Genomic DNA, 25395 nt, shown 5'->3' on the forward strand with positions numbered 1-25395 from the left:
CAAGAGAGTTCCAGAAAAACATCTATTTCTGCTTTATTGACTATGCCAAAGCCTTTGACTGTGTGGATCACAATAAACTGTGGAAAATTCTTCAAGAGATGGGAATACCAGACCACCTGACCTGCCTCTTGAGAAATTTGTATGCAGGTCAGGAAGCAACAGTTAGAACTGGACATGGAACAACAGACTAGTTCCAAATAGGAAAAGGAGTACGTCAAGGCTGTATATTGCCACCCTGCTTATTTAACTTATATGCAGTGTACCTCATGAGAAATGCTGGGCTTGAAGAAGCACAAGCTGGAATCAAGATTGTTGGGAGAAATATCAATAACCTCAGATATGCAGATGACACCACCCTTATGGTAGAAAATGCAGAGGAACTAAAAAGCCTCTTGATGAAGGTGAGAGGGGAGTGAAAAAGTTGGCTTAAAACTCAGCATTCAGAAAACGAAGATCATGGCATCTGGTCCCATCCCTTCATGGGAAATAGATGGGGAAACAGTGGAAACAGTGTCAGACTTTATTTTTCTGGGCTCCAAAATCACTGCAGATGGTGACTGCAGCCATGAAATTAAAAGACGCTTACTCATTGGAAGAAAAGTTATGACCAACCTAGATAGCATATTCAAAAGCAGAGACATTACTTTGTCAACAAAGGTCCGTCTAGTCAAGGCTATGGTTTTTCCTGTGGTCATGTATGGATGTGAGAGTTGGACTGTGAAGAAAGCTGAGCCCTGAAGAATTGATGCTTTTGAACTATGGTGTTGGAGAAGACTCTTGAGAGTCCCTTGGACTGCAAAGAGATCCAACCAGTCCATTCAGAAGGAGATCAGCCCTGGGATTTCTTTGGAACGAATGATGCTAAAGCTGAAACTCCAGTACCTTGGCCACCTCATGAGAAGAGTTGACTCATTGGAAAAGACTCTGATGCTAGGAGGGATTGGGGGCAGGAGGAGAAGGGGAGGATAGAGGATGAGATGGCTGGATGGCATCACTGACTCGATGGATGTGAGTCTGAGTGAACTCTAGGAGTTGGTGATGGACAGGGAGGCCTGGCATGCTGCGATTCATGAGGTCGCAAAGAGTCGGACCTGACTGAGTGACTGAACTTAACTGAACTGAAGGCAGTTCTATTTCCAGTTCTTTATATGGGATGCCTGTTTGTTTATTTTACAGTACTTACTGTAATTTTCAATAATTTTAATTTATGTTTACTTGATTTGTTATTTCCTTGGCCCCTACCAGAATATAAGCTTCCATGGCAGACATGTTCATTTTTATATTCCTAGTACCTGAAACTTTGCTTGGTGCATAGTAGAAGACTAATAAATTTCAACAGAATGAATGAAGATTTTTATAATTATTTATAATAAACTGTGTACTTAGCACCATAGTGGTATTCAGTACATTTTTGTTGATTACTAGATTTTTGAATATGACATAAGTATGTTAGAACTATCTCCTCTGTGAGTAATTTTAATACTATACTTATTCATTAGGATTATACTGCATTCATTTGTTATTGTTGTTTAAACAATGGCTGAATCTCTCTCCAGAGTGCCAATTCTAATAATGTACTCTCACTATTCCTCTGAGTCCCTGAAATATATGTAGCCCATTTTTCAATTTGTTCATTAATATGTAATATGTAGAGGAGCCAAGTACCATATGTAACCAGTAAATAAATGCTGCTAATGAAAATAAAGCAAAAATAATACCTAATGCTGGAGCAGAGCAAGGAAGAGTGAAGCAAAAAAGGGGAGATGAAAATAAATAGAGTCATTAAATAGGCTGGGTAGTAGAGAGGAATGACACTGGTAAAATGCTGGTTGTTTACCTGGTCTCTGTGAGTGAAAGTGGGAAGGACACCAGTTTGAAAATCTGATGATCTTGGTTTGCAAACTAGCTCTCAGTTCAGTTCAGTTGCTCAGTCATGTCTGACTCTTTGTGACCCCATGGACCGCAGCAAGCCAGACCTCCCTGTCCATCACCAACTCCCGGAGTTTATCCAAACTCATGTCCATTGAGTCGGTGATGCCATCTAACTATCTCATCCTCTGTCATTCCCTTGTCCTCCTGCCTTCAATCTTTCCTAACATCAGGGTCTTTTCCAATGAGTCAGCTCTTTACATCAGGTGGCCAACATATTGGAGTTTCAGGTTCAACATCAGTCCTTCCAATGAATACCCAGGACTGATCTCCTTTAGGATAGACTGGTTGGATCTCCTTACAGTCCAAGGGACTTTCAAGAGTCTTCTCCAACACCACAGTTCAAAAGCATCAATTCTTCAGCGCTCAGCTTTCTTCACAGTCCAACTCTCACATCCATACATGACCACTGGAAAAACCATAGCCTTGACTAGACTGACCTTTGTGGACAAAGTAATGTCTCTGCATTTTAATATGCTGTCTAGGTTGGTCCTAACTTTTCTTCCAATGAGTAAGCGTCTTTTAATTTCATGGCTGCAATCACCATCTGCAGTGATTTTGGAGGCCTCCAAAATAAAGTCAGCCACTGTTTCCACTGTTTCCCCATCTATTTCCCATGAAGTGATGGGACTAGATGCCATGATCTTCGTTTTCTGAATGTTGAGCTTTAAGCCAACCTTTTCACTCTCCTCTTTCACTTTCATCAAGAGGCTTTTTAGTTCCTCTTCACTTTCTGCCATAAGGGTGGTGTCATCTGCATATCTGAGGTTATTGATATTTCTCCCAGCAATCTTGATTCCAGCTTTGCTACTTACTAATTGTGTAACCTTAAGTAAATGGCTTAATTTCTTGGATCTTTTTTCCACCACTTTCAAAAAGGCATAGTAGTAATCTCATGGACTATATGAGTATTAAATGAGATCATGTATATTCAGCTCCTTGGACAGCTACATTTTATGTAAACCATAAAAGTTAATTTCAGAGAATTAAAATTAATTTCTTTATTATTTTCCCATTATGCTTTGCCAGTTACTTTAGTAAATTATTTACCTTTTGTGGGCCTCAGTTTCTTCTTCTGAAAAATGGGTATTATTGGATTACTGGAAAAAGTACCTTGTGATATTACCTTGAAGAGTGCCTCAAGACATAGTAGGTTATTAGTACATTAAAAGTGCTGCTGGTGTGTCTAATAATAAGCCTCAATCCTCTAAAAGTCTTTATGTGTGACAGTGTGTGTATGTGTGCATGCTTGTAAGAATGAGGATAAAACTTGCTTCATAGGAGCTTGCATCAGAGAGATACACAAGAAATATAAAAGGGACACTCAGTCTACAAAAGCCAATTTAACCCCCCTACACTCTTGTTTGGAATGTAACTTGGTATGGCCACTATGGAGAACAGTATGGATAGTCCTTAAAAAAACTAAAAATAGAGTGGACACATATCCAGCAATCCAATTCCTGGATATATATCCAGAGAAACATAAACATAGTTTGAAAGGATGTGTGCACCCTAATATTCTTTGCTGCACCATGTACACCAGCCAAGACATGGAAGCAGCCTAAATGTCCACTGACAGATGAATGAATAAAGATGTGGTACATTCATACATAGAATATTAGCCATTGGTAGTTTAGTCGCTAAGTTGTGTCCAACTCTTGTGATCCCATGGACTGTAGCATGCAAGGCTCCTCTGTCCATAGCATATTCCAGGCAAGAATACTGGAATGAGTTGCCATTTCCTTCCCCACGGGATCTTCCTGACCCAGGGATTGACACCTGGTCTCCTACACTGCATGCAGTTTCTTCACCCACTGAGCTACAAGCAAAGCCCATATTAACCATTACAAAGAATGAAATAATGCCATTTGCAGAAACATGGATGAAACAGGAGATTATGATACTAAGTGAAGTAAGTCAGACAGAGAAATATAAATATCATATGCTATAACTTATATCTAAAAAACAATGGTTCAAATTAATTATTCTCAAAACAGAAACAGATTCACAGACTTAGAGAATGAACTTATGGCTTACCAGGGGGAAGGGTCGGGGGAGGAATTGTTTGGGAGTTTAGGCTGATATGTACACACTGTTATATTTAAAATAGATAATGAAAAAGGAGATATTGTATGCCAGCAGGGAATTCTGCTCGACACTGTGTAATATACTAAATGGGAAAATAATTTGAAAAATAATGTAACTGTTGTTCTGTCACAAAGTTGTGTCGGACTCTGCAACCCCAAGGGCTGCAGAGCACCAGGCTTCCCTATCTTTTACTATCTCCCAGAGTTTGCTCAAATTCATGTCGATTGAGTCGGTGATGCTATCTAACCATCGAATTCTCTACTGCCCCCTTCTCCTTTTGCTTTCAATCTTTGCCAGCATCCTGGTCTTTTCCAAAGAGTCCACTCTTTGCCTCAGGAGGCAGAAGTATTGGAGTTTCAGCTTCAACAACAGGGCTTACAGTGAATATTCAGGGTTGATTTCCTTTAGGATTGACTGATTTGATCTCCTTTCAGTTCATGGGATTCTCAAGAGTCTTCTCCAGCACCACAGTTCGAAAGCATCAGTTCTTTGGTGCTTAGCCTTCTTTATGGTCCAGCTCTCACATCTGTACATGACTACTAGAAAAATCATAGCTATGACTATACAGACCTTTGTCAGGTAAGTGATGTCTCTGCTTTCCATGACACTATCTAGGTTTATCATAGCTTTCCTTCCAAAGAGCAAGTATCTTTTAATTTTAAAGAATATATATATATATATATATATCAGAGAAGGCAATGGCGTCCCACTCCAGTACTCTTGCCTGGAAAGTCCAATGGGCAGAGGAGCCTGGTAGGCTGCAGTCCATGGGGTCGCTAAGATTCCGACACGACTGAGAGACTTCACTTTCACTTTTCACTTTCATGCATTGGAGAAGGAAATGGCAACCCACTCCAGTGTTCTTGCCTGGAGAATCCCAGGGACGGGGGAGCCTGGTGGGCTGCCGTCTATGGGGTCGCACAGAGTTGGACATGACTGGAGTGACTTAGTATATATATATATATATATATATATATATATATATATATATATATAACTGAATCACTTTGCTGTATACCTGAAACTAACACAACACTGTTAATCAAACATACTCCACTATAAAATTTTTTAAAAATTAGAAAAATCTGGCCAATTTATAGATTCTTTGATCTTCTATAAGCTTCAAGATTAGAGCATAATTTGGAGAAAACTGAAATTTCTGGAGACTCATCCTCTGAAATAGCAAGATAATGCCATTTTTTTCCTTCAAATTGTTATAAAATGTAATCAAAACAGTGGCTTGGGGACACTTTGCAAGTATAAACATGTTACAGAACTGTTTAATGAGAAAATTAAGAATATATTTTACCTTGTTCAACAATAAAAGTTGGACATATAATACTATAAAAGTCGATAGTAATCATAAAAATTGTATACTTTTCTACCCAAGAAAATAGACCAGGAACATTTTCAGAGTAACAGGGTCATTCTGTCGGATAGAACATCTGGTAACAGAGATTTGAGGGAGAAGAGTTTCAAAACAGCATAATAAGATTCAATGAAAATCAACTTAAGCACTCTCTGCTGAACTAGGGCAGCTTGCTGTAAACATCATGGGAGAGGAGAGAGGGTGAGATATACAGAAGTCACATTCTTCTGAATCATCTTTCTTCTTACTACTGCCATTTACCTCTCTCCTACAATGAATAGACTTTACAGCTGTTAGCCATGTGAGGGTTTGCTTTTAATAAGCTCATCTGGGTTATGGCCAGTACTGTGTGCTAGTAAATCTTTAAACATTGCTGTCCCCCCAAAGCCCTGACTTGTAGCACTTGCAGATTTCTGTGGTAGAAATACACCCATCCCAGCTAATTTAAAGCTACCAGTTTAATTACCAGCTTAAAAAATTTTTTTGAAAATATAACAATCAGTTCTTACATGGTGGTAGCCAGCCCTGATACAGTATTCACTGTGGCTGTAGTTCACAAGATTTCTGGTATAGGTTATGTAGTTTTATGTGGAATGGTTGAGACAGAGATGCACACCTGAGATGCACTCAACTAATTTCATTACAATAGCAATGGTTTACATTGAATATTTCCATCATATTATCTCTAGTAACACAATCTAAACTTTGAGTCCCTGGAAATGTTTAATTATTAATGTCTTTCTAGGGTTTGGCTTTTTTCAATGTTGCCTTCTCTTATTTTTTTCCTGGTTTAGATGTTATGAATTATCCAATTCTGTTTCAGGAATGAAATTTTAAGGCTATGTCTTTATACTCATCATTGTGGCAATTTAACTAAATTGGCCAGTCACTTCAGTCTAAACATTCAGGAAAATGGATTCAGTCCTCAAGAGCAGTTGTCATTCACTAATTGCTTCTCCTCAGTTGAGCAATGAAAACACTCCTCAGTCGAGTGTGAAAAACACTTGCCAATGTAAAAGGGAAGAAGATATAGCTCTTGCATTTGCAGAATTCATCATATTGCCAACAAGCTAATTCCTGTTATGGATTTATAGTGTCTTCCCACACTTCATATGGTGAAGTTCTAGCCCCCAGTACTTCAGAATGTGACTGTATTTGGAGGTAGGATCTTCAAAGAGATGATTACATTGAAATGATGCCATTAGAGTGAACCCTAATCCAACCTTACTGGTGTCCTTAAAGGAAGAGGAAACTTGAACACAAAGAAACAACAGGGATGTGAATGCACAAAGAAATGACCCTACAAAGTCAAAGCAAGAAGGCCACCATCTACAAGCTAAGGAGAGAGGCTTCCGAAAAACCAAACCTTCTAGCACCTTGATCATATACTTTCAGACTGCAGAGCTGTGAAAAAATAAAGTTCTCTTGTTTAAGCCATCAAGTCTGTGGTATTTTGTCATTGCAGCCCTAGGAAATGAACGCAATTACCATAACTAAATATTCATAATACCTATCAGTTAGGATTAGGTTCAGTTACAAGCATCCTAAAACTCAAAATAACAGTGGTTTTATGAGATAGGTTATTGCTCTCTCATAAAAGTTCAGGTTACAAACAGCACAAAACTGTCATGGCATCATTAGTCCATGACATGCATTCGAGACCCCAGTTCCTTCCAATCTATTACTCTGCCATATTGAGTATGTGGCCTTTACCTATATGTTTCAATATTGTGACATCTGTATTTTAAACACAAGGATAGAGGAGGGTTTCAAATAGAGAAGTCAAAACTGTCAATGGAGAAAGAATCCTGGAAGCTGCCACATGGTTTTCTGCTCATGTAGCATTGGAAATAACTATGACTCATGTCTACTTTTAGCTATAAAGAAGGTTGGAAGTGTAATATTTAGCACAGCTAAAAGTTTACTACTATGAAAAAAAAGTGGACACTGGAGAGAGAAACAAGTAGTAGCCTCTGATGCACTGTATTTTATCAACCAGCCAAATGACATTTCTCACCCTTCTTTCCAAACATAGAACACATTTCATTAAATCCCAAGAGGGAAGACCAAATGTCCCATCTGGTTACTATGATCATCTCAAAGTTCAAGAGATGTGACATATGTTTTTATATTCTGGCCACCTATAAAGTAAATAAAGTATGTGAACCACCTATAAAGTAGTTCATTGTGATTTGGTCACCTATAAACTGAGATAAGATATTGGCCCTCCCACTCACCACCTAGTATACAATTGTAGGGAAGAAACAGAATAGTTGCAACAAAAACTCTCATATAGAAAAGGAGAAATTGAGAACTATACAGAAATTACTCATCCACAGCATGATCAAATCATTCAGGGCAGAAGTTGTAAACATCTTGAGCAAAAGCATGGAAGTATGAAATTGAATTTTATGAATTGAACAGTTATTTCACAACTGATTAGTGATATCAGGGAACTGACCAATTTATTCAAGTGTTCAAAGATAACTGAATTATCCCTTGATCAGTCGATTTCAAATGATCTTAAACATTAATACAATTTCTGATCCACCAAAAAATAAAAGAGAATGAAAATGATGTGTACTGATTGCCTATTATAGTCACTCAACAAATTAATAAAATATATGGTTTACAAAAAGGCAAAATGGCTGTCTGGGGAGGCCTTACAAATAGCTGTGAAAAGAAGAGAAGCAAAAAGCAAAGGAGAAAAGGAAAGATATAACCATCTGAATGCAGAGTTCCAAAGAATAGCAAGAAGAGATAAGAAAGCCTTCTTCAGTGATCAATGCAAAGAAATAGAGGAAAACAACAGAATGGGAAAGACTAGGGATCTCTTCAAGAAAATCAGAGATACCAAAGGAACATTTCCTGCAAAGATGAGCTTGATAAAGGACAGAAATGGTATGGACCTAACAGAAGCGGAAGATATTGAGAAGAGGTGGCAAGAATACACAGAAGAACTGTACAAAAAAGATCTTCACGACGCAGATAATCATGATGGTGTGATCACTGACCTAGAGCCAGACATCCTGGAATGTGAAGTCAAGTGGGCCTTAGGAAGCATCACTACGAACAAAGCTAGTGGAGGTGGCAGAGGAAGGTAAACTTCCAAACTCATTCTATGAGGCCAACCATCACCCTAATACCAAAACCTGACAAAGATCCCACAAAAAAAGAAAACTACAGGCCAATATCATTGATGAACATAGATGCAAAAATCCTTAACAAAATTCTAGCAATCAGAATCCAACAACACATTAAAAAGATCATACACCATGACCAAGTGGGCTTTATCTCAGGGATGCAAGGATTCTTCAATATCCGCAAATCAATCAATGTTATACACCACATTAACAAATTGAAAAATAAAAACCATATGATTATCTCAATAGATGCAGAGAAAGCCTTTGACAAAATTCAACATTCATTTATGATAAGAACTCTCCAGAAAGCAGGAATAGAAGGAACATACCTCAACATAATAAAAACTATAAATGACAAACCCACAGCAAACATTATCCTCAATGGTGAAAAATTGAAAGCATTTCCTCTAAACTCAGGAACAAGACAAGGGTGCCCACTTTCACCATTACTATTCAACATAGTTTTGGAAGTTTTGGCCACAGCAATCAGAGCAGGAAAAGAAATAAAAGGAATCCAAATTGGAAAAGAAGAAGTAAAACTCTCACTGTTTGCAGATGACATGATCCTCTACATAGAAAACCCTAAAGATTCCACCAGAAAATTACTAGAACTAATCAATGATTATAGTAAAGTTGCAGGATATAAAATCAACACACAGAAGTCCCTTGCATTCCTATACACTCATAATGAGAAAACTGAAAGAGGAATTAAGGAAACAATTCCATTCACCATTGCAATGGAAAGAATAAAATACTTAGGAATATATCTACCTAAAGAAACTAAAGACCTATATATAGAAAACTATAAAACACTGGTGAAAGAAATCAAAGAGGACACTAATAGATGGAGAAATATACCATGTTCATGGATTGGAAGAATCAATACAGTGAAAATGAGTATACTACCCAAAGCAATTTATAGATTCAATGCAATCCCTATCAAGCTACCAACGGTATTCTTCACAGAGCTAAAACAAATAATTTCACAATTTGTATGGAAATACAAAAAACCTTGAATAGCCAAAGCTATCTTGAGAAAGAAGAATGGAACTGGAGGAATCAACCTACCTGACTTCAGGCCACAGTTATCAAGACAGTATGGTACTGGCACAAAGACAGAAATATTGATCAATGGAATAAAATAGAAAGCCCAGAGATAAATCCACGCACATATGGACACCTTATCTTTGACAAAGGAGGCAAGAATATACAATGGATTAAAGACAATCTCTTTAACAAGTGGTGCTCGGAAAACTGGTCAACCACTTGAAAAAGAATGAAACTAGAACACTTTCTAACACCATACACAAAAATAAACTCAAAATGGATTAAAGATCTCAATGTAAGACCAGAAACTATAAAACTCCTAGAGGAGAACATAGGCAAAACACTCCGACATACATCACAGCAGGATCCTCTATGACCCACCTCCCAGAATATTGGAAATAAAAGCAAAATAAACAAATGGGACCTAATTAAACTTAAAAGCTTCTGCACAACAAAGGAAACTATAAGCAAGGTGAAAAGGCAGCCTTCAGAATGGGAGAAAATAATAGCAAATGAAGCAACGGACAAACAACTAATCTCAAAAATATACAAGCATCTCCTACAGCTCAATTCCAGAAAAATAAACGACCCAGTCAAAAAATGGGCCAAATAATTAAATAGACATTTCTCCACAGAAGACATGCAGATGGCTAACAAACACGTGAAAAGATGCTCAACATCACTCATTATCAGAGAAATGCAAATCAAAACCACTATGAGGTACCATTTCACGCCAGTCAGAATGGTTGCGATCCATAAGTCTACAAGCAATAAATGCTGGAGAGGGTGTGGAGAAAAGGGAACTGTCTTACACTGTTGGTGGGAATGCAAACTAGTACAGCCACTATGGAGAACAGTGTGGAGATTCCTTAAAAAACTGGAAATAGAACTGCCTTATGATCCAGCAACCCCACTGCTGGGCATACACACTGAGGAAACCAGAAGGGAAAGAGACACGAGTACCCCAATGTTCATCGCAGCACTGTTTATAATAGCCAGGACATGGAAGCAACCTAGATGCCCATCAGCAGATGAATGGATAAGAAAGCTGTGGTGCATATACACAATAGAGTATTACTCAGCCATTAAAAAGAACACATTTGAATCAGTTCTATTGAGATGGATGAAACTGGAGCCTATTATACAGAGTGAAGTAAGCCAGAAAGAAAAAAAACCAATACAGTATACTAACACATATATATGGAATTTAGAAAGATGGTAACAATAACCCTGTGGAGGAGACAGCAAAAGACACACTGATGTATAGATCAGTCTTATGGACTCTGTGGGAGAGGGAGAGGGTGGGTAGTCTTGGGAGAATGGCATTGAAACATGTATAATATCATGTATGAAACGAGTCACGAGTCCAGGTTCGATGCACGATACTGGGTGCTTGGGGCTGGTGCACTGGGATGACTCAGAGGGAGGGTATGGGGAGGGAGGAGGGAGGAGGGTTCAGGATGGGGAACACAGGTATACCTGTGGTGGATTCATTTCAATATTTGGCAAAACTAATACAATACTGTAAAGTTTAAAAAAAAAAAAAAAAGCTAGTGGAGGTGATGGAATTCCAGTTGAGCTCTTTCAAATCCTGAAAGATGATGCTGTGAAAGTGCTGCACTCCACATGCCAGCAAATTTGGAAAACTCAGCTGTGGCCACAGGACTGGAAAAGATCAGTTTTCATTCCAATCCCACCCAAAGAAAGGCAATGCCAAAGAATGCTCAAACTACCTCACAATTGCACTCATCTCACATGCTAGTAGAGTAATGCTCAAAATTCTCCAGCCAGGCTTCAACAATACATGAACTCTGAACTTCCAGATGTTCAATCTGGATTTAGAAAAGGCAGAGGAACCAGAGATCAAATTGCCAACATCTGCTGGATCATAGAAAAAGCAAGAGAGCTCCAGAAAAACATCTATTTCTGCTTTATTGACTATGCCAAAGCCTTTGACTGTGTGGATCACAATAAACTGTGGAAAATTCTTCAAGAGAAGGGAATACCAGACCACCTGATCTGCCTCTTGAGAAATTTGTATGCAGGTCAGGAAGCAACAGTTAGAACTGGACATGGAACAACAGACTGGTTCCAAATAGGAAAAGGAGTTCATCAAGGCTGTATATTGGCACCCTGTTTATTTAATTTATATGCAGAGTACATCATGAGAAACGCTGGGCTGGAAGAAACACAAGCTGGAATCAAGATTGTGGGGAGAAATATCAATAACCTCAGATATGCAGATGACACCACCCTTATGGTAGAAAGTGAAGAGGAGCTCAAAAGCCTCTTGATGAAAGTGAAAGTGGAGAGTGAAAAAGTTGGCTTAAAGCTCAACATTCAGAAAACGAAGATCATGGCATCCGGTCCCACCACTTCATGGGAAATAGATGGGCAAACAGTGGAAACAGTGCCAGACTTTATTTTTCTGGGCTCCAAAATCACTACAGATGGTGACTGCAGCCATGAAATTAAAAGACGCTTACTCCTTGGAAGGAAACTTATGACCAACCTAGATAGCATATTCAAAAGCAGAGACATTACTTTGCCAACAAAGGTTCGTCTAGTCAAGGCTATGGTTTTTCCAGTGGTCATGTATGTATGTGAGAGTTGGACTGTGAAGAAAGCTGAGCACCAAAGAACTGATGCTTTTGAACTGTGGTGTTGGAGAAGACTCTTGAGAGTCCCTTGGACTGCAAGGAGATCCAACCAGTCCATTCTGAAGGAGATTAGCCCTGGGATTTCTTTGGAAGGAATGATGCTAAAGCTGAAACTCCAGTACTTTGGCCACCTCATGTGAAGAGTTGACTCATTGGAAAAGACTCTGATGCTGGGAGGGATTGGGGGCAGGAGGAGAAGGGGACGACAGAGAATAAGATGGCAGGATGGCATCACTGACTCAATGGACGTGAGTCTGAGTGAACTCTGGGAGTTGGTAATGGACAGGGAGGCCTGGCGTGCTGGGATTCATGGGGTTGCAAAGAGTCGGACAGGACTAGTGACTGATCTGATCTGATGGTTTGCATTTCTTCTAGGCACTGGGGATATAGCTGTGAAGAAAACTAGTACAGAGCATGCTTTCATAGGGTTTATTCTAATGAGAGACAGTAAATAAACAAAAACATATTTTAATGTATGTTGTGCCAGGTTTTAAGTGTCATAGAGAAAACTAAAGCTTGACATTGGTTTCAGGAAGAGCCATTGCAAAGACAAAGGAGAAAACAAAAGATATATCAATCCTAATGTGGAGTTCCAAAGAATAGCAAGGAAAGAAAAGAAAGCCTTTCTCAGTGATCAGTGCAAAGGAATAAAGGGAGAAAAATAGAATGGGAAAGACTAGAGATCTCTTCAAGAAAATTAAAGATACCAAGGGAACATTTCATGCAAAGATGGGCACAATAAAGGCCAGAAATGGTATGGATCAAACAGAAGCAGAAGATATAAGAAGAGGTGGCAAGAATACACAGAACAACTATACAAAAAAGATCTTCATGACCCAGATAATCATGATGGTGTGATCACACACATAGAGCCAGACATCCTGCAATGCAAAGTCAAGTGGGCCTTAGGAAGCATCACTGAATAAAGCTAGTGCAGGTGATGGAATTCCAGTTGAGCTATTTCAAATCATGAAAGATGATGCTGTGAAAGTGCTGCATTCAATATGCCATCAAATTTGGAAAACTCAGCAGTGGCCACAGGAGTGGAAAAGGTAAGTTTTCATTCCAATCCCAAAGAAAGGCAAGGCCAAAGAATGTTCAGACTACTTCACAATTGCACTCATCTCACACGCTAGTAAAGTAATGCTCAAAATTCTCCAAGTGAGTCTTCAACAGTACATGAACCGTGAACTTCCAGATGTTCAAGCTGGATTTCAAAAAGGCAGAGGAACCAGAGATTAAATTGCCAACATCTGTTGGATCATTGAAAAAGCAATAGAGTTCCAGAAAACATCTACTTCTGCTTTATTGACTACGTCAAACACTTTGACTGTGTGGATCACAATAAACTGTGGAAAATTCTGAAAGAGATGGGAATACCAGATCACCTCACCTGCCTCTTGAGAAATCTGTATGCAGGTCAAGAAACAACAGTTAGAACTGGACACAGAACTGCAGACTGGTTCCAAATCAGGAAAGTAGTTCGTCAAGGCTGTATAGTGTCACCTTGCTTATTTAACTTATATCCAGTGTACTTAATGTGAAATGCCAGGCTGGATAAAGCACAAGCTGGAATCAAGATTGCTGGGGAAAATATCAATAACCTCAGATATTCAGATGACACTACCCTTATGGCAAAAAGTGAAGAACTAAAAAGCCTCTTGATGAAAATGAAAGGGGAGAGTGAAAAAGTTGGCTTAAAGCTCAACATTCAAAGAACTAAGATCATGGCATCCAGTCCCATCACTTCATGGCAAATAGATGGGGAAAAAATTGAAACTGTGACAGACTTAATTTTGGGGGGGCTCCAAAATCACTGCAGATGATGACCGCAGCCATGGAATTAAAAGGAGCTTGCTCCTTGGAAGAAAAGCTGTGACCAACCTAGACAGCATATTAAAAAGCAGAGACATTATTTGCCGACAAAGGTTTGTCTAGTCAATGCTATTGTTATTTCAGTAGTCATGTATGGATGTGAGTGTTGGACTATAAAAATAGCTGAGCACCAATCAATTGATACTTTTGAACTGTGGTGTTGGAGAAGACTCATCCACTCTTGGGTCTTGCTGTTTAATCAACCTGGTTCAACAAAAAACATGGTGCCTCAGGTTCCTGTCTTCACTTACTTATCATTTCTTATTGCTAGCAATACTCACCCAGTAAAAAGGTAACTGCATGCCAGATGTGATTTATAGATATTAAAATCCCCTCTGCCTAAATAGTTCCCATTGTCAAGATATATGAGGTTATTTCTTTCTTTAGTAATTCTTTTGGCTTAAGTGTTGAACAAGCATTTCAAATGCAAATGCTATATGAATCGAGCAATCTATTATAAGACATTAATTTTCTTCTTATTTATCAATTAACACAATGTTGGAATGCCTTCTATATGAAAAGAACATGGCTTGCTGCTGTGGGGATGAAAGGCAAAGTAAAAAAGAAAAGACAGAATCTTAGTCCTCAAGAAATTTAATTGAGAGGTTAAGGTAACTGCAGCCAACTGGCTTCAATCAACAATAATGTGGACAAGACTAGGTGGACTACTTCTTCGGAGAAGGTCTAGGGTAGGCAATGGAAAGAAACAATAATGTGGAAAGAAACAATAATGTGGACAAGACTAGGTGGACTACTTCTTCGGAGAAGGTCTAGGGTAGGCAATGGAAAGAAAACATGATGGTATTGGATAACATTGTGTGTGTGTGTGTGTGTGTGTGTGTGTGTGTGCATTTCATCCTTAAGGAGAGAGAATGAGGCCCTAACACCTTACAATTTCCCCAAGCATTTGTTCTGGTTGTAGGGCTACTGCACTCATCCATAATCATATATTGCTTGATGATTCTACCATTCAGGAAATTGAATGAATTCTGCCTAACTAATAGACATTATAGAAGGCTGGATGGTCACTTGAGTGAAAAATATGCTGTATATACTGGGATTGGTGAGAAAGAAGTAGGAAAATATAATTTTGTCTTTGGTTCTTTTTCATCTATTCTACATGACTGAGACTGCCTGATAACCTTTAACAAACTCCATATTTCTTTTTATTATAAACAGGACTTAAAACATGTTTCCCATTGAAATGTAAAATGGGATAAACCTACAGCAAACATCATTCTCAGTGGTGAAAAACTGAAAGCATTTCCTCTAAGATCAGGAGCAAGACAAGCATATCTGCTTTCACCACTATTATTCAACATAGTTTTGGAAGTCTTAATATAGTATGGTGCTTTCTCAAAAAATTAAAAATAAAATTACGGTAAGATAAAGCAATTCTGCTTATGGGTATATAAAAAATAATTGAAATCAGGGACTGGAACAGCTATTTATACATGAATGTTCAAAGTAGCATTATTCACAATAGCTAAAATTTGCAAACAACTCAAATGTTGGTTAATGGGTAAACCAAATGTGATGTATATTACCATGTCATCTGCAAACAGTGCCAGTTTTACTTCCTTTCCAATTTGTATTACTTTGATTTCTTTTTCTTCTCTGATTTCCATGGCTAAGACACTAAAAAACTCTTAGAGGAAAATATAGGAAGAACACTTTTTGACATAAATCACAGCAAGGTCTTATTTGACCCACCTCCTAGAGTAAGGAAAATAAAAACAAAAATAAATAAATGTGACCTAATTAAGCTTAAAATCTTCTGCACACAAAGGAAGCCATGACCAAGATGAAAATACAATCTTCAGAATGGGAGAAAATACTTCAAATGAAGCAACTAACAAAAAATTAATCTCCAAAATACAAAATAGTTCATGCAACTCAATAACAAAACAAACAAGTCAATCAATAAATGGGCAGAAGACTTAAAGAGACATGTCTCCAAAGAAGATATACAGATGGCCAACAAACACAAAAGATGCTCAACATCACTAATTGTTATAGAAATGCAAATCAAGACTACAATGAGGTATCACCTCATACCAGTCAAATTGGTCATCATCAAAAAATCTACAAACAATAAATGATGGAGAGGGTGTGGAGAAAAGGGAACCCTCTAGCACTGCTCATTGGAATGTAAATTGGTGCAGCCACTATGGGGAACAATACGAAAGTTCCTTACAAATCTAAAAATAGAACTCCCATATGACCCAATAATCCAACTACTGGGCATATACCCACAGAAAACCATTATGGGAAAAGACACATGCACCCCAATGTGCATTGAAGCACTATTTACAATAGCCAGGACATGGAAGTGACCTAAATGTCCATTGACAGAGAAATGGATAAAGAAGTTGTGGAACATATATTCAATGGAATATTACTCAGCCATAAAAAGGAATGGAATAGGGTCATTGTAGAGATATGAATGGACCTAGACAGTGTCATTCAAAGTGATGTAATTCAGAAAGAGGAAAACAAATATAGCATATTAATTTATATATGTGGATAAACAGAAAAATGCTATATGCAGGGCAGGAATAGAGATGCAAAGAGAATGCATATGTGGACATGGAGGGGAAGGGGAGAGTGAGACAAATAAGGAGAGTAGGGTTGACATATATAGGTTACCATGTGTAAAATAGATAGCTATTGGGAACCTGCTGTATAGCACTGAGAGCTCAGCTCAGTGCTTTTTGAAGACTTAGATGGGTGAGAATAGATGGGGTGGGAGGAAGGACCTAAAGGGAAGAAATATATCTATCTATCTATCTATCTATATATATATATCTATATATATCTGCTTCACTTTGTTGTATAGGAGAAACTAACATGACATTTAAAGCAATTATAGTCCAATTTAAAAAATGTGGTATATACATACAATGGACTACCATTCAGCCTTTAAAAAGCAATGAAATTCTGACACATGCTACAGCATAAATTAACATTAGGTGAAGTGAAATAAGTTAGACATAAGAGGACACATTTTGTTATTATTCCACTTATATGAAGTACCCAGATTAGTCAAACTTATAGGTATAACAAGTATAATGGTAACTATGAGGGTATAGGGAGTAGAGAAATATAGAGTTATTGTTTACTGAGTATGGAGTTTCAGTTTGGGATGATGAAACAGTTCTGTAGATGGGTGGTGATAATGGTTGTACAACAATGTGAATGTACTTAATGTGGCAAAGCTGTACACTTAAAATGGCTAAAATGGTAAATATTGTATGTATTTTATCACAATAAGTTCTTTTAAAAAATTAAAAAGAAAAGGTTTCCCCAAGTCTTCTCTAAGTAAGCATAAAATTCTATGGCACATCTGCATCATAAATTTTACATAGAGGCATAAATCTTTATGTTTACAAATTATTCCTTGAAGGCAAAGCCTATTGTTTGTTTCTTCATAATTAAATACTATTTATGCCATGTAATGGAGAAGGCAATGGCATCCCACTCCAGTACTCTTGCCTGGAAAATCCCGTGGACAGAGGAGCCTGGTAGGCTGCAGTCCATGGGATCACTGAAGGTTGGACATGACTGATCGACTTCACTTTCACTTTTCACTTTCATGCATTGAAGAAGGCAATGGCAACCCACTCCAGTGTTCTTGCCTGGAGAATCCCAGGGACGGGGGAGCCTGGTGGGCTGCCGTCTATGGGGTCACACAGAGTTGGACACGACTGAAGTGACTTAGCAGTAGCATGCCATGTAAGCATGGAGAAAGTACCTAGTTCTTCCTTCCAACAATTTATAAACTTATTAGGTACATACTAAAACCACCCTTATGGCAGAAAGTGAAGATGAACTAAAGAGCCTCTTGATGAAAGTGAAAGAGGAGAGTGAAAAAGTTGGCTTAAACCTCAACATTCAGAAAACTAAGATCATGGCATCCCGTCCCATCACTTCATGGCAAATAGATGGGGAGACAGTGGAAACGGTGGCTGACTTTATTTTTGGGGGCTCCAAAATCACTGCAGATGGTGATTGCAGCCATGAAATTAAAAGACGCTTGCTCTTTGGAAGGAAAGTTATGACCAACCTAGACAGCATATTAAAAAGCAGAGACATTACTTTGTCCACGAAGGTCTGTCTAGTCAAGGCTGTGGTTTTTCCAGTGGTCATGTATGGATGTGAGAGTTGGACTATAAAAAAGCTGAGTGCAGAAGAATTGATGCTTTTGAACTGTGGTGTTGGAGAAGACTCTTGAGAGTCCCTTGTACTGCAAGGAGAGCCAACCAGTCTATCCTAAAGGAGATCAGTCCTGGATGTTCATTGGAAGGCCTGATATTGAAGCTGAAACTCCAATACTTTGGCCACCTGATGTGAAGAGCTGACTCATTTGAAAAGACCCTGATGCTGGGAAAGATTGAGGGCAGGAGAAGAAGGGGATGGTGGAGGATGAGATGGTTGGATGGCATCACTGACATAATGGACATGGGTTTGGGTGGACTCTGGGAGTTGCTGATGGACAGGGATGCCTGGAGTGCTGTGGTTCATGGGGTAGCAAAGAGTCAGACATGACTGAATGACTGAACTGAACTGAACTGAATAAAATACAGACAGCTTGATGGATCACTGCCTTGTCATGGTGAAGGGGCTTGTGTAACTTAATGAAGCTATGAGTCATGCCACATAGGGCCACCCAAGTTGGATAGGTCTTAATGGAGAGTTCTGAGAAAACATGATCCACTGAAGGAAAGAATGGCAAACCACTCCAGTATTCTAACCATGAGAACCTCATGAACTGTATAAAAAGGCAAAAAGATATGACAGCAAAAGAGGAACCCCCAGGTTAGAAGGTGTCCAATATCCTACTCTGGAGAAGAGCAGAGGACAACTACTACTAATTGCTTCAGAAAGGATGAGGTGGATGGGCCAAAGAGGAATAAACAGAGAAAACTGAAGATATCCTTTGTCTAACATTACTTATTAACAGTGCTAAATTCTGAGGGCCATAACTACTGTGTAGTTCAAAAGGAAGTTGTAATAATAATTAGATTTGAGTTAGAAAAATAATTTCATTGAGGAAATGATGGTTGAATGGAGATTGAAGGGTGAATAACACTTGTATGTACCCTAAAGGGTACAGCATCACATTTTATTTTTAAAATTTATTTATTTTTAAAATTGAAGTATAATTGCTTTATAATATTGTGTTTCTGCAATACATCAACATGAATCAGCCATAGGTATATATATGTCCTCTCCCTCTTGAGCATTCTTCCCACCTCCCACCCCATGCAAACCCTGTAGGTTGTCAAAGAGCCCGAGTCTGAGTTCCCTGAGCCATATAGCAAATTCCCACTGGTTATCTATTTTACATATGGTAGTGTATATGTTTCCATGCTACTGTCTCCATTCTTCCCACCCTCTCTTTCCCCCTCCCTGTGTCCACCAGTCTGTTCTCTGTGTCTGTATTTCCATTGCTGCCCTGAAAATAGGCTCATCAGTACCAGCTTTCTAGATTACATATATATGCATTAATATATGATATTTGTTTTTCTCTTTATGACTTATTTCACTCTGTTTAATAGGCTCTAGTTTCATCCACCTCAATGTTGTTGTTCAGTCACTAAGTCGTGACCTACTCTTTGCTACCCCATTGACTGCAGCACGCCAGGCTTTCGTATCCTTCACTGTCTCCTGGAGTTTGCTCAGACTCATGTCCATTGAGTCAGTGATGCCATCCAACCATCTCATTCTCTGTCACCCCCTTCTCCTCCTGTTCTCAATCTTTCCCAACATCGGGGTCTTTTCCAATGAGCCTGCTCTTTGCATCAGATGATCAAAGTATTGGAGATTCAGCTTCAGCATCAGCCTTCCAATGAGTATTCAGGGTTGATTTCTTTTAGGATTGACTGTTTGATCTCCTTGCTGTCCAAGGGCCTCTCAAGAGTCTTCTCTAGCACCACAACTCAAAAGCATTAATTATTCGGTGCTCAGACTTTCATATAATGTATTCTGCATATAAGTTAAATAAGCAGCCTTGATGTATTCCTTTCCCAATTTGGAATCTGTCCATTGTTCCATGTCCAGTTCTAACTGTTGCTTCTTCTTCTTTTTTTTTTTAATTTTTGCTTTTATTTATTTATTTATTTTACTTTACAATTTTGTATTGGTTTTGCCATACACTGACTTGAATCCACCATGGGTGTACATGTGTTCCCCATCCTATACCCCCCTCCCAACTCCCTCTGCATCCCCTCCCTCTGGGTCATCCCAGTGCACCAGCCCCGAGCACCCTGTATCATGCATCGAACCTGGACTGGCAATTTGTTTCACATATAATTTACATGTTTCAATGCCATTCTCCCATATCATTCTGCCCTCGCCCTCTCCCACAGAGTCAAAAAGACTGTTCTATACATCTGTGTCTCTTTTGCTGTCTCGCATACAGGGTTATTGTTACCATCTTTCTAAATTCCATATATATGCGTTAGTACACTGTATTGGTGTTTTTTCTTTCTGGCTTACTTCACTCTGTATAACAGGCTCCAGTTTCATCCACCTCATTAGAACTGATTCAAATGTATTCTTTTTAATGGCTGAATGTATATGTATGTGTATATGTACCACAGCTTTCTTATCCATTCGTCTGCTGATGGGCATCTAGGTTGCTTCCATGTCCTGGTATTATAAACAGTGCTGTGATGAACATTGGGGTACATGTGTCTCTTTCAATTCTGATTTCCTCAGTGTGTATGCCCAGCAGTGGGATTGCTGAGTCATATGGCAGTTTTATTTCCAGTTTACAGAATGGGAAAGACTAGAGATCTCTTCAAAAAAATTAGAGATACCAAGGAAACATTTCATGAAAAGATGGGCTCAATAAAGGACAGAAATGGTATGGACCTAAAAGAAGCAGAAGATATTAAGAAGAGGTGGCAAGAATACACAGAAGAACTGTACAAAAAAGATCTTCATGTCCCAGATAATCACGATGATGTGATCACTGACCTAGAGCCACACATCCTGGAATGTGAAGTCAAGTGGGCCTTAGAAAGCATCACTACGAACAAAGCCAGTGGAGGTGATGGAATTCCAGTTGAGCTCTTTCAAATCCTGAAAGATGATGCCATGCAAGTGCTGCACTCAGTATGCCAGCAAATTTGGAAAACTCAGCAGTGGCCACAGGACTGGAAAAGGTCATTTTTCATTCCAATCCCAAAGAAAGGCAATGCGAAAGAATGCTCAAACTACCGCACAATTGCACTCATCTCACACGCTAGTAAAGTAATGCTCAAAATTCTCCAAGCCAGGCTTCAGCAATACGTGAACCATGAACTTCCTGATGTTCAAGCTGGTTTTATAAAAGGCAGAGGAACCAGAGATCAAATTGTCAACATCGGCTGGATCATGGAAAAAGTAAGAGAGTTCCAGAAAAACATCTATTTCTGCTTTATTGACTATGCCAAAGCCTTTGACTGTGTGGATCACAATAAACTGGGGAAAATTCTGAAAGAGATGGGAATACCAGACCACCTGACCTGCCTCTTGAGAAACCTGTATGCAGGTCAGGAGGCAACAGTTAGAACTGGACATGGAACAACAGACTGGTTCCAAATAGGAAAAGGAGTACGTCAAGGCTGTATATTGTTACCCTGCTTATTTAACTTATATGCAGAGTACATCATGAGAAATGCTGGGCTGGAAGAAACACGAGCTGGAATCAAGATTGCTGGGAGAAATATCAATAACCTCAGATATACAGATGACACCACCCTTATGGCAGAAAGCAAAGAATTAAAGAGCCTCTTGATGAAAGTGATGGAGGAGAGTGGAAAAGTTGGCTTAAAGCTCAACATTCAGAAAACAAAGATCATGGCATCTGGTCCCATCATTTCATGGGAAATAAATGGGGAAACAGTGGAAACAGTGTCAGACTTTATTTTTGGGGGCTCCAAAATCACTGCAGATGGTGACTGCAGCCATGAAATTAAAAGACGCTTACTCCTTGGAAGGAAACTTATGACCAACCTAGATAGCATATTCAAAAGCAGAAACATTACTTTGCCAACAAAGGCCTGTCTAGTCAAGGCTATGTTTTTTCCTGTATGGATGTGAGAGTTGGACTGTGAAGAAAGCTGAGCGCTGAAGAATTGATGCTTTTGAACTGTGGTGTTGGAGAAGACTCCTGAGAGTCCCTTGGACTGCAAGCAGATCCAACCAGTCCATTCTAAAGGAGATCAGTCCTGGGTGTTCATTGGAAGGACTGATGCTAAAGCTGAAACTCCAGTACTTTGGCCACCTCATGCAAAGAGTTGACTCATTGGAAAAGACTCTGATGCTGGGAGGGCTTGGGGGCAGGAGGAGAAGGGGACAACGGAGGATGAAATGGCTGGATGGCATCACCGACTCAATGTACATGAGTTTGGGTAAACTCCGGGAGTTGGTGATGGACAGGGAGGCCTCATGTGCTGCAATTCATGGGGTCGCAAAGAGTGGGACACGACTGAGCGACTGAACTGTACTGAATAGCTTTGTGTGTGGGATATTACCTACATGTACTATATATTTGCCTTTACTGGTCACCTTTTTAATTTTATAATTTTCTCATTTCTTATTCTGGGCTTTTCTTTTTTCACCCAGAGGATTTCCTTTAACCTTGTTTGTAAAGGTAGTTTTATGGTTCTGAATTCTAGCTTTTGCTTGTCTGTTAAGTTTTTTTTTTTTTTTAATTTTATTTTATTTTTTAACTTTACAATATTGTATTGGTTTTGCCATATATCAAAATGAATCTGCCACAGTATACATGTGTTGCACATCCTGAACCCTCCTCCCTCCTCATACCATCCCTCTGGGTAGTCCCAGTGCACCAGCCCCAAGCATCCAGTATCATGCATTGAACCTGGACTGGTGACTCATTTCATATATGATATTATACATGTAACTGTTGCTTCTTGACATGCATACAGATTTCTCAGGAGGCAGGGAAGATGGTCTGGTAATCCCATCTCTTTAAAGAATTTTTCATAGTTCACTGTGATCCACACAATCAACAGCTTTAGCATAGTCAATGAAGCAGAAGTAAATGTTTTTCTGGGATTTCCTTGCTTTTTCTAGATCCAACAGATGTTGAAAATTTGATCTCTGGTTCTTCAGCCTTTTCTAAATCCAGCTGGTACATCTTGAAGTCCTTGGTTCATATACTGTTGAAACCTAACTTGAAGGATTTTGAGCATTACCTTGCTAGCATATGAAATAAGTGCAATTGTATGGTAGTTTGAACATTATTTGGCATTGCCCTTATTTGGGATTGGAAAATTCTTAATTTCTCAGATGGTAAAGAATCTGCCTGCAATGAAGGAGACCCAGGTTTGATCCCTGGGTTACGAATATCCCTGGAGAAGGGAATGCCAATCCACTCCAGTATTCTAGCCTAGAGAATTCCACAGACAGAGGAGCCTGGTGGGCTATAGTCCATGGGGTTGCAAAGAGTCAGACATGACTGAATGACTACATTTTCAGTTTTCTTTGGGTTTGGAATGAAAACTTACCTTTTACAGTCCTGTGGCCATTGCTGAGTTTTCCAAATTTGCTGACATATTTAGTATAGCACTTTAATAGCATCATCTTTTAAGATTTCAAATAGCTCAGCTGGAATTCTATCACCTTCAGTAGCTTTGTTCATAGTAATGCTTCCTAAAGCCCACTTGACTTCACACACCAGAATTTCTGCTCTAGGTGAGTGACCACAACATCGTGGTTATCTGAGTTACTAAGACCTTTTTAATATAGTTCTCCTGTGTATTCTTGCCAACTCTTCCTAATCTCTTCTGTTAGACCCTTGCCATTTCTGTCCTCTTATTGTGACCATCTTTGCATTAAATATTCTCTTGGTACCTCCAATTTTCTTGAATCACGACTGACACCTAGCTAACTCGAAAAACCCACGTTCTTGCTATAGTATAGTGTTGTGTTTGGAAAGCAGCTGTCCATCCAAAATTATATTATTTGCCCTACTCATGTATAAATACAGCCTTGTTCCTTGCCAAAAGAAGGTAAATGAAAGTGATATGTGTCCCTTCCAGACAAAAGTGGTTAAGAAATAGACATTTATTTTCACTCTAATTTCTTTATCTTCTAGCAGAAGATGAAGGATTGTAAGGCCCTATGGGATGACAGTGCCATCATATGAGAGTAAACTGAGTTTCTAAATCTTAAAATAAAGTTTATTCACTAAATATTCATTGAGCAATTGTTTCAACAAGAAATAAATTGACAAAAGCCACTGCAATTTTAGAGTTTGTTTGTTACTGAAGAAAACATTGTTATAACTCACATAGCATGGATGGACAGAGTATGGCATCTTTTAACAGTGTGTGCTTATTCATATAAGAATCTTAGAGTATGAGTTTGGGAGAAAAACAGATCTTCTCTTGGTTCAGTATAACCTTAATAAAACCCATTAAACACTTAGAATTGGGCTATGAATTAAACATATCATCTTACTCATTAACGCAATGCTATATGAATCTCATGCATCCTGCTGTATGTGTCTTGTCACTTCATCCTCACAATCCTATAAGTTAAGTAATAGCACCCTAGTTTTACAGATGAAGAAATAGAAATAACTCTCCAAAGTCACATAGCAAGTCATGGAGCCAGGGCACAAACACTAGTGTTTCCTATTTCAAAGTCACTTTTGTCTACTACTTTCTAATACTTCCTGCAAAAGAGTCGATAAGTTATTTTCCAATTGACAAATTGATAGAGAATAAACACAAGGGGTGTCCACATACACTGTTACAGTTTTTAGATCTAGGTAGATTTATCATCATTCAAAAATGAATAATATACAAAATAGTTAACTTGGAGATAATTACCATGTAACTGATGCATATGTTAAACACAACTTGTAGGATATAATCAGAAAGCAGCTTTGTTTTTATTTTCTATGACCTATTCAAATTTATTCTCTGAGATGAGCTCTTCTCTTGCCCCTGGACAAAAATTAAGGAAATTTTCATAACTTCTCTGGTTACTTTTAAGTAATAAGAGTCACATTTTAGTAATTAATATATCTTCAGTAATGTAATAATAAAACTATTAACTTAATTCAAAGTGTCATTCTTTTCCCAGCTCAGACCTGCTGCCAGGCTCTCTAACTTGAATATAAAAGATACATCTTTTTTCCTACCTTGCATTTTTTTTCCTCCTCCTTCTTTATCTTGTTAACTTTTTGAGTTCTTCATGGTAAGAGAAAGGTAGAATGAGAGGATAAAAAAAGACCAGGAAAGGATTAAATTTACTGTGC

At 38.6% G+C, this 25395-nt stretch overlaps 1 pseudogene across 1 annotated transcript in view; it reads right to left on the minus strand.

Annotated features, from left to right (window-relative positions):
- The window catches only part of LOC147340938 (uncharacterized), a 197300-nt pseudogene that overhangs the window by 135470 nt on the left and 36435 nt on the right, over positions 1-25395 (minus strand). The gene's annotated exons all lie outside the window — the stretch shown is intronic.

The sequence above is a fragment of the Bos grunniens genome, chromosome X (genome assembly GCF_055505025.1).
Source record: "Bos grunniens cultivar Pamir isolate PY7600 chromosome X, Bosgru_T2T1.0, whole genome shotgun sequence".
Taxonomy (NCBI): Eukaryota; Metazoa; Chordata; class Mammalia; order Artiodactyla; family Bovidae; genus Bos; species Bos grunniens.